Source organism: Eufriesea mexicana, unplaced genomic scaffold (genome assembly GCF_001483705.2).
Source record: "Eufriesea mexicana isolate 0111107269 unplaced genomic scaffold, ASM148370v2 scaffold2545, whole genome shotgun sequence".
Taxonomy (NCBI): domain Eukaryota; kingdom Metazoa; phylum Arthropoda; class Insecta; order Hymenoptera; family Apidae; genus Eufriesea; species Eufriesea mexicana.
In genome coordinates, this window is record NW_016910608.1 from 426,799 (window position 1) to 440,766 (window position 13,968).

At 43.0% G+C, this 13,968-nt stretch overlaps 1 protein-coding gene across 4 annotated transcripts in view; it reads right to left on the minus strand.

Moving 5' to 3' along the window:
- Positions 1–13,968, minus strand: part of usp (retinoid X receptor ultraspiracle) — a 90,294-nt gene that overhangs the window by 63,829 nt on the left and 12,497 nt on the right. For 2 of the 4 annotated variants that reach the window (XM_017903745.1, XM_017903742.1), the window contains exon 1: positions 396–493. The exons of 1 other annotated variant lie outside the window; for it this stretch is intronic. The gene's annotated coding sequence lies outside the window, so the exon portion shown is untranslated. Of the gene's footprint in view, positions 1–99; positions 274–395; positions 494–13,968 lie in introns of those variants that run through there. One more of the 4 variants, XM_017903743.1, reaches the window with a different exon arrangement.

Here is a 13,968-nt window from a genome sequence, read left to right on the forward strand (position 1 = left end):
GACGAGCACAGTTATTGCACCTCGCAGGTAACGCGGAGATTCCCTGATACACGTTCGATATACTTCTGCATTAATTTACTTCTGCATCAATTTACTTACGCACGTGCCGCGGTACACGCTTAGAACTTGCTGGAAACGGACAGTCGTCGCGATTCGGCTCGGTTTAACGAAACGTAGGTAAAGCACGCGACGAGCGCACGTTTTTCTCCGCGTCCAGAGCGTTGCACACGTGCCACGAATAGAGAAGCATGCGGCCAGCACACTCGACACGACCGAATGACCCGCGACGCGAATAAATTTCGCGAGATAGAACGACAAAGAACGCAACGAGAAAGGGAGGAAGGGGGAAGAAGGAGAGTAGCGAGAGTAAAAAGTGTAGTTACAACAGACGATACCTCCTCTCACGCGTGTACCGTCAACCCGACTCACCGACTGACTGACTCAATGACTGACTGACTGACTGACTGACTCGGAGATGCACGGCGCTAAAGGCAACTGAGTGCCAGCCGGCCGGTCTGGCTCGTTGCATGTGAGCGTGCAGCCGGTAGAGAGGCGGGGTGGGGACAGGGAGGACGGAGGAAGGGTGCAAGAGGAGGGAGAGCGACAGGAGAGGCAAGAGAGGGACGATAGAGGATCAAGAGGAGGTGAAGGACGAGGAGAAGGCGATGGAGGACGAAAAGGTGGCGGCGGGTCTGTGAAGAGGGGAAGAGGGGACGCTGAAGAAGGAAGGAGTGCAGGCGAGTACCGCCTGACGAGTAATGTTCCGTCTCTACTTGCACTTTTCTTCGCCGAGGAAAATGTCGAGCACACGGAACTAGGAACGACTCCCAATCGAACTTATCCGGATAATGTGCCAGTAATCGTAATCGTATCGCCGAGTATGATTTTTTTCATAGGGCAATTTCGATTACGTTATCGATGATTACGAAATGTAGGTCAGCGATTCATTCGCATAAGAACGGGACGATAAAAAGCGAGCGCGAAAGTGATCCCCGAACTTTCCATTCTATCTGTTCGGCCTACGTAACGCGAATACGAGCAACGTGGCCTGAACGACGATGTACGCTATTCGTAATCGATAAAAACGTGTAATACTCGACGATAGAAATGTAACCTTACCGCTCGAGGTCTCCGAGCGAGTTTGGTGCGATGCGATCGTGGTGGGGGAAGGGAGGAGATGTTAGAACGAGAGAGAAAAGAACGATGGATGCGAATAAGAGCAGAAAGGAGAAGAAAAGGGACAGAAAGACGCAGATAGAGCTTGCGCCGTCACTGTCGAGCTTAGGAGTCAAGTTCTAGTGCACGGCCGAAACGGGAGAATCGACCTCCCCTCTCCGGTTCCCTCCGTCGTCCCGAGCTGGCTCGTCCAATGGCACACTGGTGGGGGAAATCGTCGAAAGCGAAGAGGAGGGGAACGGTTTGCAATGTCGAGCGTGCGCGGCGGCGAGCCTTGCATGGGGATTCTACCAGGTGACCGAAATATACACCTCCGGCACCGAGCATGTAACAACGAATCTGATAAGGGAAATAAGCCGCGGCTAGGAACCTCTAACGAAGATTTACGTTACGCTCGTAACGAGCACCGACCAGATGCTGAATCAGATACGCGCATTTTCGTAAAGACGCGTTTAAAACGCGTCTCGACGAAAGGAGTCGCCGAGCCACGAGAGGTTATTTTTAGCGCACGCCGATGAAACGAACGCGAATCGAAACGCACAAAATACCGAGGAATCGCCTCGAAACGATTATAATTAACGATCAGCCGGTTCTCCATCGGTGCGGCGTGCTCGATACCGCGTATAAATTAACAACACGGCCAGATTACCGACGGAGATAAGCAGAGGGTCGCGAACGATCGTTTCCCTTTTGTATATCGCGTGTCGATAAAGCTTGTTCGCGACAGGCCAATAGCGGCACGCGGAGAGCACTCTTATAGATACGTGATCAACGGTGCAACCGATCCGGCACCAATTTCACGCGAAAAATCTTCGTTCCTGTGCAGCCACGGACAACGAGACTCGTTGAACGCTTTTAACTCTGAACTTGTTTATACTGGCAGCCTCCGCTTTCTTTGTTAACCGTGTGTACTACTTGAAAAAAATATCCTTGCAGCGGCCTTTCGTGGAACGGAGGACGTCCACGAGCGGTCTGCCGCACCTGTTCCAATACCTCCTCCTCGATTCGCCGCAACATACTAGACACACCCGTTTCGTTGTCCTCGCGGCCATCTCGCTTTTTCAGGAAGTGCCGCCATGATTCTTTTTGTTTTTCCACTCTTCTCGAAACCATTTGGCCCATATGCCAGCTAACCGACACCCTATGTAGACGCACGGTAGTCAAGCCGTATACATATGTACACGGTCGGGTATCGCGTATACCGGCAGCGTCGCGTGTCTGTGTTCGCTGCTGCAACTCGTGCGTGGCCTATCTGTGTGTGCGTCTATACGGGCGCGCGCACGAGCGTCGATCGTGTAAGTGGTCGTCAAGGTTAGCCACCTACTCGCTATCGCGCGGGCTCGTGCACACTCTCCGCGGATGCATTTGAGTCGTCTTGCCAGCTTTAAAGTTTATTATGTGCTCGCTACGGAGGATCGAGGAAACGAATCTCCGCACGCTGGCTCAGCCTTCTCCCGTTGCGTTCTGCGGCTTCGCGCACGTTTTATGGCGCGTTTCGTGCGTCTAGCGTGTTGTGCAACACGCGCTGCGCCTATGCTACTCTTCGCCAGCGGATTTTTCGCTTTTTTCCACTTTATAAATAGTCTGTTTACGACTGTTAAGTTAGAATCGATGATACGTTTCAAAGAGTAATTCTTTTAATGAAAATGGCGACACACGGTGGCCATTAACTTCGATAAAATGATAATTCTTCGGGTTTCGCAGAGTCGGCAATTTCAATTTTGTGCGCCTATTAAATTCATTAAATGCTAAACCGCACTGAGCATAGGGGCAATATTACTAGAAATAATATTTCCTACCCTAGGATCGTAATGGCGGATCATTTAGGAACGTGTAATTTGCTTAGTATACTATAAAGAGATTATTTTTCAATGTTATTTACTTTCCCGAATTATCGAGGGTAAAAAATAATTTTGACCCTGAACATTCGTAAAAAGTAGTACTAGCATAGAACGGAGCAACAGTATCCTTGCTCGTTTTTGCGAACAGGTGAGTAGGACGAGGAAAGGTTAACAGGACTCGCCGATATTCCGTTTACATTCTTCGTCGAAACAGGTTTCTCCCTCGTTCGGTCGTCAGGGATGCTGTATGGTCCTTTGGACCCTAGAAAGCTTGCCAAACGCGCGAGAAAAATCAACGAAATCGATTCGTCCTTCCATCCAAAAGAATTTCAATAAAACGCATCGACACGAAACAATTATAATTCAAACTTCACTTTAAAACCATATCCGAAACAAATCACGTTATTACGACTGTAGCACCCAATTTACTTATTCACCTAAATACGATAGTACCATGAGAGACTCTGCGTTACAGGGATTTCGAGTTATGCGAAATCGAGAGTCCCCAAAATTACAAATAAATAATTCTTTTGCAGATAAACCTAAAATTCAACGCAAACGGTACGAAACGGTAATGCAAAGTCGAAGCTGCAGTATCAAGGATGAGTTGCACTCGGAGTACCTTCGTCAAACGTCAGGAATGGACAAGAGGAAAGAGAGACAGTACCAACGTCCATTCGATTAAGATACGACGGAAGCGTAGCTTGAATGCGGAGGAAGTCGAAGCGAGGCAAGGAGGAGAAAGAGAAAAAAGAATGGAGAAAGAGAGAAAGAAAGGGAGAAAAAAGAGTGTCGGCCTGATGCAGGCCAGAAGAAAGCAACGGTGGTGCAGCTGTTTCGCTGTTGGTCCGGTTGCACAATGCAAAATTCGGGTTCTAATTCTAAAGCGAGTACCAATCAGCCCTGGCATTGTTCACCCATGAAAGCTCGCAATTTTTCGGGGTTAATCGTTCCTTGAAACCTAATAAGCAGCGAGGCAACGCCGTTGGATGCTGTTCTGTTGGAAGAAACGTACCCGGTGGAGACTGGACACGCGTACCCCGAAAAGATCCGCAGGATGGAGAGGGGGAGAGGACGCTGGAAAACTTTTACGCCCGAAACACGCCTCGGATACGTCACGATCGGACCGGTTAACGTGGTTATACGTGGTAGTAATTGGCCATTGTGAATTCGCAGTGTGTCGTCAAAGAGTTCCGGACAAGTGAAAGAATACGGGTATTTTGGAGTTAGGATAAGTGGCCTTTGTCTTCGGTGAGATTGCAGTAGGTCTGCGATTGGTAGCCATCGCGTTTGCAAATGTTTTACCAAGCCATTCCGATATGGTCTTTGTGAAAGTTCCTTTTTTTTTTTTTGTAAATGGTACCCTTTTGCACAACAGCATCGGGAAATTGCGTCAATGTAAATGGCGTAGTTACCGGTCGATAGAAATCGCTTTAGGATTCCTCATTCGGTGTCCAAGAAAGTTCGTAACGCGGGTACTAACGTAGAATCTAAAGTACAGGGAAGTACAAACTGCCTTACACAATCGGACCACTTAAAAATAGGGTACCAGAGTTAAATTCCATGTACCGAGAAAGAAAAGTTTCGTAACAATGGCGTCGCCATCCCGCTTCGAGGATGTTACGTATTTTCTCTTGCTCTAAAAATAACAATTGGAACGCTGAAAATTAGAAAGTAAATTTTGCAAAGTTCCCGTAACTAGTAGTTCAAACGTCACGTTCCTCCGATTAGTATATTTTACACCTGTCAATCTTCAAAGCGAACTGTTAAATCCCTTGCATCGAACCTGAACGTTTCATTTCATTACAGAATCCCCTGAAAATTTCATACCTAATATTATTATAAAAAGGATGCCACCACCAAAGACCACAATACATGTCTATCGTTCCACATTGTGTCAAAAAGCCTATCAAAAGACCTAACCTAACATTGTATCAAGACCTAATCATCTGATATGTAATGACCTGATCAAAGCCTAATCAAGACGTCACCATCTCCGATATAGATAAGTCGAACTTATCTGACCAATCTAAAGACTGTCAAATCCAAAAGTCTAAAGGTCACTCGCGATCTTAGTACCTCCCTAGGTACCCCATGTGCCATCTCGTTTCTCGAAAAAGGATATCAGAAGTACCATCTGTATCTCTATGGTTGCATGAAAAAGCCTCGCAGCCTATGACGAGCCATCTAAAAAGCCCTGGCCATCGAAAGCGATCCATCAACCTAGCCAACGCCTGGTCTTGGGTGCATCGGATCGGCCAGGCCGAAGCGACTGCACATGCACTTACATCTCGCTATAAATAATGCTCGTTCACGAGGAACGAGAGGAAGGATGATCAATCAGGTGTGGGTGGAAGGGACTGACTGAAACGAGCTGCCAGAAAGACAGCGAGTCAGAGTGGGAGAGGCAGAGAGAACAGTCAAGGACAACGTACGTGACCACCGCATTGCGACGGAAGAATCAACCACGCTCCTGAAATTCTCTCTTCACCGTCCACGAGGAACGAACTTGTTCATAGGCGATCGTATAAATAGTTCGTTCAACCCGATACGCTTGAGACCGATCCAGAAGTTGTATATTCGCGAGCAACGACGGGCCGAGCCCGATTCTTCGGGCACCGGTACGAAACGAGAAGAGCGTTACGAATGTCTGGTATGGCAGGACGCTTATCAAAGCGAACGAGGAAGCGTCAATAAAAGCGTTCTCGAGTCAATTCCTGTTGAGTTATGACCGATTTAGCGTGCCGCCTCTGTGACGGATGCTCGGTGCTTCTTCTTGCCTCTGTCACACTTTCGACTGTCTGTCAAGTAATTCGCCTTGTGTCGGAAATGTCTACTTCTTTCGTGACAGGTGCTGGGCTTGGGTATGACGTTGAAGACTTTAGGAGTAGTTCTTGGATGGTCCTATTTTGGGTAAATCGGAGATCCTCTAAAAGACTATCAGAGGTAACATGGTACATTCAAGGGATGCTGCTAACCCTATGCCTTACGATTTTTCGCTTCATTTTCTTCTTCCTTTGTGACAGACAATGAGTTTAGACATTATGCAAGAAATCTTCAGAATTATTTTGCGATGATACTTTAGACCAATTGGGCATCCTCGTGTAGACTGTCAAAGGTGAGATAGTATAATAAGAATGGTGCAATAATGTCTTATGATTCTTTGGGAGTTGCTATAGAGAAATACCTATTTTATCCTTGTTTCGTGACAGATACTAGACTCTGATATAGTGTTCGAAATTTTGAGAATCGTTCGACGAATTTAACTTAATATATTATGTATTGTACAGAGCAACGATAATAATCGTTTAATTGACGTGTTCAGTGTTAGATTTTCGAGTTAACCTATCACACGCGCTGAAGAAGCATTTTCCACTGACGAATTAACTCGTCGACCCCGGTTAATGAGTTAAAGGAGCTCGACTGGAGCTTCTTCACCACCCTTCCTTTTTTTATTTTTTATTCTATATCGCCTCATACACTCCCTTCGAACCATGGAATAAACCTTGACCAAGTTAAGGATAACCGCATTAAGGTTCCACTCTCTCGTAAGCCAATCAACCGAAGAAAGTGCTTAACGGAAAGCGAATTATTGTTTGTTCTTACGTCGGGCAAGTGTGACGAGAAGGTATAAAAATATAAACGCTGCCTTTAGAGCCCATTCACCGGACAGTGCTGCTCTATTCACGTTGAAGTATCTTTGTTTCGTTATTAAATGCGTGACGACGCTTTTCCATGGCAACGAGTCGGGGGAATTTAAAAAAAGACTCGGGTTTAATGAAAATTTCAAAGTGCCGTTCATCTCAAGGTTGCAGTTTCTTGAGTAAATTCTATTAAACGCGGTGTATAAAAAAGGGAGGGTACGTTGGAAATTAATTAAGATTCCGAGAACTATTAAATTACCGATTACCGCGCATTATCGGCCTACTTCGTTTGACCCAAATCCACATCTTTAGTTCGTTAATAAATCATTAATAATTACTCACTTAAAAAGCACCATGAGACCATAGGCTATTCTACTCGAGCAAAAACATCTCGACTCACCTGTAACAGAAAATGAAACGAAATATTAATTTTGGCTTCATGTAAAACAAAAACTCCGTAAAAAGAACACATTAATATTCTAGTAACAAATTTGTAACTAGATCCCCTGTCGAGAATTCTCATACCTTATTTGCTATTATAATATTCGGTATAATATTCATCAATTATATTTTTATTATTAAACAACGTGAAATTCTACAAGAAAAATAGATTATTGTTTATTTTCATGGTTAATGATATTATTTTCAATTATACTATATTCCACGCACCACTATCTCCACTTCTTTACTCCCTAGGATTAATAACCAAGTACCCAAATACTGACAAAATAAAATCCCAAAACGAGGAAATATATATATATAACAAGTTGAAACGAAATATTAATCCTGGCTTCATGTAAAACAAAAACTCTGTAAAAAGTGTACATTAATATTCTGGTAACAAATTTGTTACTAGACCCCCTATCGAGAATTCTCATACCCTATTTGCTACCATAATACTCAATACAATATTCATTAATTATATTTTCATTATCAAACGACGTGAAATTTTGCAAGAAAAATAGATCATTATTTATTTCCATGGTTAATGATATCATTTTCAATTATATAATATTCCACGTACCACTTCTCTCCCTAGAATTAATAACCAAGTATCCAAATACTGATAAAATAAAATCCAAGGAAATACATATATATCAAGTATCAAATCAGTACAAAGATTCATTCCCAAAATTAATAATCACTCGGATATATTTCAAAATCCCAGAGCCAAGGAGTAACAAAGCGAGGAACCCTAGACCAACACAGCGAATGCAAACAACCACAATGGCTCACTTGCCAAAGTAACTCCTCAGGACAATCGTCTACGATTATTTCCATAATGGTTCCTCCAACTTGTTACATCCGGAGCAACTCGTGGGACCGAGTGAAACCGCGTTTGTTCAACGGCGAGGAACTCTAAGCTGCTGCTCGAGGAAGAACTCGCTGTTGATTTCCCGTTACACGGTCCTCGGAAGCGAGCTTTACGTGACGAGCTTCCATTTGCCGATCTTACGGGAATGTCAAGGTTCCCCGCTGCAATTTCACGCTGAAACGCGATTCGTGCGTCCGAGCTTTCCCCCGGTGGCTTCCGTGGAAAACTTCGCGGGACCATCGGCTATCGAACGCCACAGAAATTGGGTCAAGTGCGGATTTCCCGAGAAAACACGTGCATCGCGCTGGTGAAAAGGGAGAGGATCGCAGGGACCGTGGTTGGAATTCTTTTGTTCCAGAGAAACGCGAAATTTCAGGATTCGAAGCATTCCGGATTAAACGATGAATCATTTTTCCACCCCGCAAGGTCAGCTTGGTGTCTGGGTGAAAATTCCTTGAAAATGACTTTTTATCGACGCTAGAATCATCACAGAAGATAAAATAATTCTGTACTTTATTTTTACTAATTCCGAAAAAATTGATATCGATATTGATCTCTATCTTGGATGAAAAGAGAATTCTATGTATTTATTTCTTCGCGTCATTATAATAATTATAATTCACGTCATTATAATTATTCTAGGCTTCGCTTTATTGATTGAGTCATTTGATTATATGAATTTATTCTTCTTCCGTTTATTATTTATTTTTTTACTCCAAAGTTTTGAGCAAAAATTCCAAAATTTTATGCAGGAAGATGTGTAACTCGAGGGAAATTATTTTCTGAGAATATTTCTATCGCGATAATATGGGAGAAAATTAATAAAGGCGAAGTCTTAAATAATCGATGTCACGAGGCGGATTAAAGGGAAAAAAATATTTGGATAAAACGCATTATCATTTTTCACGCTGTCGCGGGGAACGCATAAAATAGAACAACAATGCGTGGTGCCGGGAACAGGAGGACAATAAAAGCGGTGCTCGTCGCTGAAAGCGAATATAGGTCAGCCAAATGAGCCAGGATTATGAAGGATGCGCTGTACCCGTCACGTGTAACAAATATTTCTCAACTACCCCTCCTGCAGCGCGAATTTTTTGGACGTTTGGCCATATATCCGGTGGAAAATTCGAAGAATAACCGATCGAGAGAGGATCCTTAAAAGATCGAGATCGATGAAGTCAGCAGATGTTACGAGTGAGTCGGTGTCAAAAGAGATATTAACCCTCTGCACTCGGCGATTTTTTTGTTGCAGAAAAATAGCAATTCGAAGACTTTCTGCCATAAAGTCGACGATATTTTTAAAACGGTAAATAAAACGTCGTATGCAAATTAAGACGTAGAATTATTTTACTTCGACATTCCACGCATCGTTGAGTAATTTTAAATTTGATATGTCGATTAATACTTCAATCGCTATTTGATAAAATTTCGAGGCTCGATATTCATAAATATGTCAAATTTCAGATAATGTAACGGTGTACAAAGTCAAAAAATTCTACGTGTTAATTATTATACGATTTCTTATTACTACTCAGAAAAATATCGTCAGCTTTGTAACAGAAAATCTTTGAACTCCTATCCTTCTTTGGCCAAAAAATCGTCGAGTGCAAAGGGTTAACATCGATTTTTAGAATTTGATTAAATGGCGACTGGGAGGCGTTCCTCGACTGCAAAGGTTTAAAACTCGTAGAGATACTAAGTTAGAGGTGAAGAAAAATAATCGATTGAGAAAAACCTGCTGAATAATCGAGATCTACAGAGTCGGAAGTGTACTAACGAGACATTTCGAACGAGCCTGGATAAAAAGATCCCGCAGAATGCTGCGATATTCAGATCAACATCGAAGGATCATTAGAGAAAAACGCCTACGCGAGTACCTGGAACTCGTTGGTCAAAGAAATCATCGAAGGTAAATACGATTACTCTTACCAACACGACATTGTTCGTTTCCTGACACACTTCGTAATGAGCTGTATAATGACCAATTAAAAATCACGAACGTTCATGCAACGCAATGAGCGATACGATTAAAGCATCTGAATCATCGATGAATTATCTCAGCCATAAATCTTGGACGCTCACCCTAAACGATTCGTCTGAGACATCTGCGCACCTAACAGGTGTGATTATTCTCTATTATTAGTCTTCCGATTTCGACAAAAACACTGGAAAAATAGGAAAATTACCCTTCGATGAATCAATCTTCTGCACCTGACTTCTGAATCTATTATCATAGAATTATAGTCAAACGAACAAAATAAAAGACAAATCGATTGTTGCCAACGAAACATCCCTGATATCGTAAGAAAATACGTGGCATGTTGGAGTTTCGAAAAATTTAATTCCGTTAATTGAATTTGCAAAACACACGATTTACGTATTTATCGGAAAAGATAAACGGATAAAAGAAATCGTAATTCTTTTTAAAAGAAAGATTAATTTCGGTAAACACGTAATCGGTAATATCTCGAATATGAAAATATGCGATAAATCCTGTGGTTGCAAAAATTAAATAATCGATAGTATACGATGCTAGCCGATTCGTGATTATCTCATTTGCATTCAAAACGTCCCCCAAAACTCGTATACAGACCCAAGGAGATGGACCTGGCACAACTCGATCTCCACCACGAAGTAACACCTCTCCACCTCACCCAAGGAAGAAGCCTGGATACCCGAGAAAACCTGTTGGCCAGCATGGGGAAGTGCGGAGAGAAATAGGTCACACGAGGATTACACGAGGAGACAGAGAGCTCGCGAGTGAAACGAAATCGTTACACAGTCGACTGCGGGGGTGTCCCCGGATTCCGGGGGTGGAAACGTCGACGGAGAGGCTATATACAACACCTGTCTCGGTGTCTGGGACCGTGAGAGACCGGGAAGCTAGGAGAGGCTGGTCAGAGTACGCAAAAGGAGGAGGCAAGTAGGTCAGTAGGTGAGTCGTGCTAAACAGTGCACGGGAGTGTCCCGACATTGACCTATATGTCTACTTTGTGTGTGCACTTGCCTTCCCCTTCCGTGACCCCTCTTTCACCTCTCTCGCTCACCTCTCTCTCTCTCTCGCACGCCAGCATCCCCTCCAGCGATGCGCTTTCCAGCCAATTGCATATAGGGTCTGCTTGCACTCCGAGTGCACTTTCCCCACTACCGCGACGCCACCCCGGCGCCGGACCGTCCCGCCACCCTGGAGCAGACGCGATCGATGCCCCGACGCGACCACCGTCACGAATTCGCCATACCCGCCAACGCTGTCCACCGTTTCTTCCATCCTTTCCAACTTTTGGCTCATCCTTAATCTCCGTCGCAGAAGGATACAGGTATTTGCTGGATCGCGTACACAGATCGGGGATTTATAACCGAACACAGTTTCATAAATTTATATGAACGAATGAATGAATATTTTTTAAAAATTCGAGAGCTTGGAGTCTGTCTATGGGGTAAAAGAAAATAATAGAAATAGATCAGGAAACACGAAGAAGATCCTCGATGTACGCTGTTTGTTGAATCATTTAGGGCGATTTCTGGTGAATGTAATCAGCAGGGTACTCGGTGAAATATGTATATTTGTATATAAATATTCTGCTTTCGTAATATCTTACTTTCGCGTTTCTAATTACGTTAAAATTAGTGATTTCGCTCGAAAATTGTATCGAGAAATATAAGACGATTAATTATAGATCGTGATGGCGCTCGGGGCTTGAAAGAAACGAGGTTTCGGAGTAGAGTGGATATAGAATTTTTTGGAATTTTATTCGCGCTGATCCTGTCGTGCAAGTTTTCGTAATTGTTATTTGGAAACTCGGGAGGCCTTTGCGATGGAAAATAACTACGTAACCAATGATTTGCAAGTTGTAGTCTCGTAGGAAACCTGGATGATTCTGCAATAAATGACGCAACTGTGCACCTATCGGAATTTCTCGACAACGAACCGTGAATAGAAAAATTCCTACGAAAACTAATCGAATGTAACTGAATAAGTATATGCAACTATGTTTCTATTTATAACGCGAAGTACTACTTCGTCTTTCGAACTGTGATTTAATTTCTAAAAATTGCGCGTCGAAAAAATGACGAATAATATTAATCAATCTGACCTATAGATCATTCGTCACGTTCGTCTTTGCGTACCTCTCATCGTCTCGTCCACCGTTTCTCTCAGAGACGCGTCCGGCCAGTGGTAAGGACCGGCCGAACTCAGTCGCGCCATCTGCCGCGCGAAAAATGGCGACGAGGCCGCGCGACACGATAAATCGTTTCGCAACTCGCGCACGCATGCCTGGGTGCGTGCTCGCAGCCTTGCGGAAATATAAATAGCGATCGCGGTAGAAAAGGAGGGAAACTTGAACGAGTCAGTCACACTCCACGTGTTTTTCTCACGGCGTGCGCCGAGCTTTAGCACCGCGGCCAACGACGACGACCCTGGTCTAGCCGGTGCGGGTTACGTAAAGTCCCGCACCGGTGTGGGAAGCCGTTCCCTCTCGTTTTATCCGCGAACGCGACCACTTTCGATCGCGTCGAATAACACGTACCGACTGAGCACCGAGTAACCGGTGTTTTCCACGGTGCACGAGGAAAACGATCGCTTATCGATTGAATGAGATAATTAGAGCGGAGAGAGGGAGGAGAGTAAGTCGAGTACGAGGAAGAGAGCGGGTTCCGGATTAGTCCTTTTGTTTCTTTAACACTAGATTTACGGAACCCGTCAATTTGACAGAAGGGTTGCTCCAATTATACATTGGTGACAGATTTAGTTAACTTATATTAAGACTATTAATATAATATATAATTGTCTTTAAATTAAACTAATCGTTAAAAAAAAAAGGCACGTGGTTTCCTTTACCTGTCAATTTGACAGGTGTCTTTAGAAATAGGTATACAGATAGCGTCCGTAAACCTAGTGTTAAATACCTGCTGTGTGCGTCTTTAGGGAAGAATTTGCAAAATTTGCGGAAGTTTGGAAATATCGATTCTCAGAAATTCGAAAATATTTATGTCTTTGTTACCCAGTATTTGTTATATTTTCCTCCTCTTTTTTTTCTTGAAAATTTTTAAATAATAGTCTCTAGTCTTTCTTTTTTTCTTTGGAAATATCGATTACCAGAAATTGGAAAATTTTGGTGTCTTTGTTACTCAGTATTTGTTATATTTTCCACGCGTGTTTTCTTTGAAAAATTTTAAATAACAGACTTTAATCTTTCTTTTGGTAAATATCGGTTACCAGAAATTGAAAAACTTGTGTATTTCTGTTATTTAATACTCGTTACATATTTGATACGTGTTTTCCTCGAAAATAAAAATTTTGTTCAGAGATCGGATAAAAATCGTGTTAGGAAACGTGGATTTCGAAGTTATAGGTGGTGTCGGGGAGAAGGATCATTTCTGGAACGATTTTCGAACATTTCCGCGAGTTATAGATGACTGCACTTTTTCCCACTTTTATTGGCGGCCGTAAAATTGCATTTTTGGAACGCGCGTTTAACGGCTTGGCCGGGAGTTTTCGGTGGTTGCTTTTGAAGATTGAAGAACGTTTCCATTCAGAAAATTATTATCGTGAAAATAGGACAGTGTTCGGCAAACAATCTTTCATTTAAAATCGCTAGATTCGTACTATATACTTTAATACATTTAATTACTATAATAAACTATACGTTGCCTCGTTATTACATACCATAATCACATTCGTATCACATACTTCTTCTAGAATAAAAACAAAAGTGAGAGAAAAATAAACTCTCAGATGTATTCTAAATTGATTCCAATAAAAACGAACGAAATTAAACAATGGGGAAATATTTTCGAGGACACGGGAAACTTCTCGCCAGCTATTTGATTACTCCTAACAAGATCAGCGGGTGAATCTTGCAGTGGCTCTGTCGTCGAGCAACTTCCACGGACGAAATTGAAAAAAAGAAAAAGAAAATGAAAACGAGAAAACAGAGTGCGAGAAAAGGACAAGAAAGAGAGACGGTCGGATAAAAAATTTCCGCTAAAA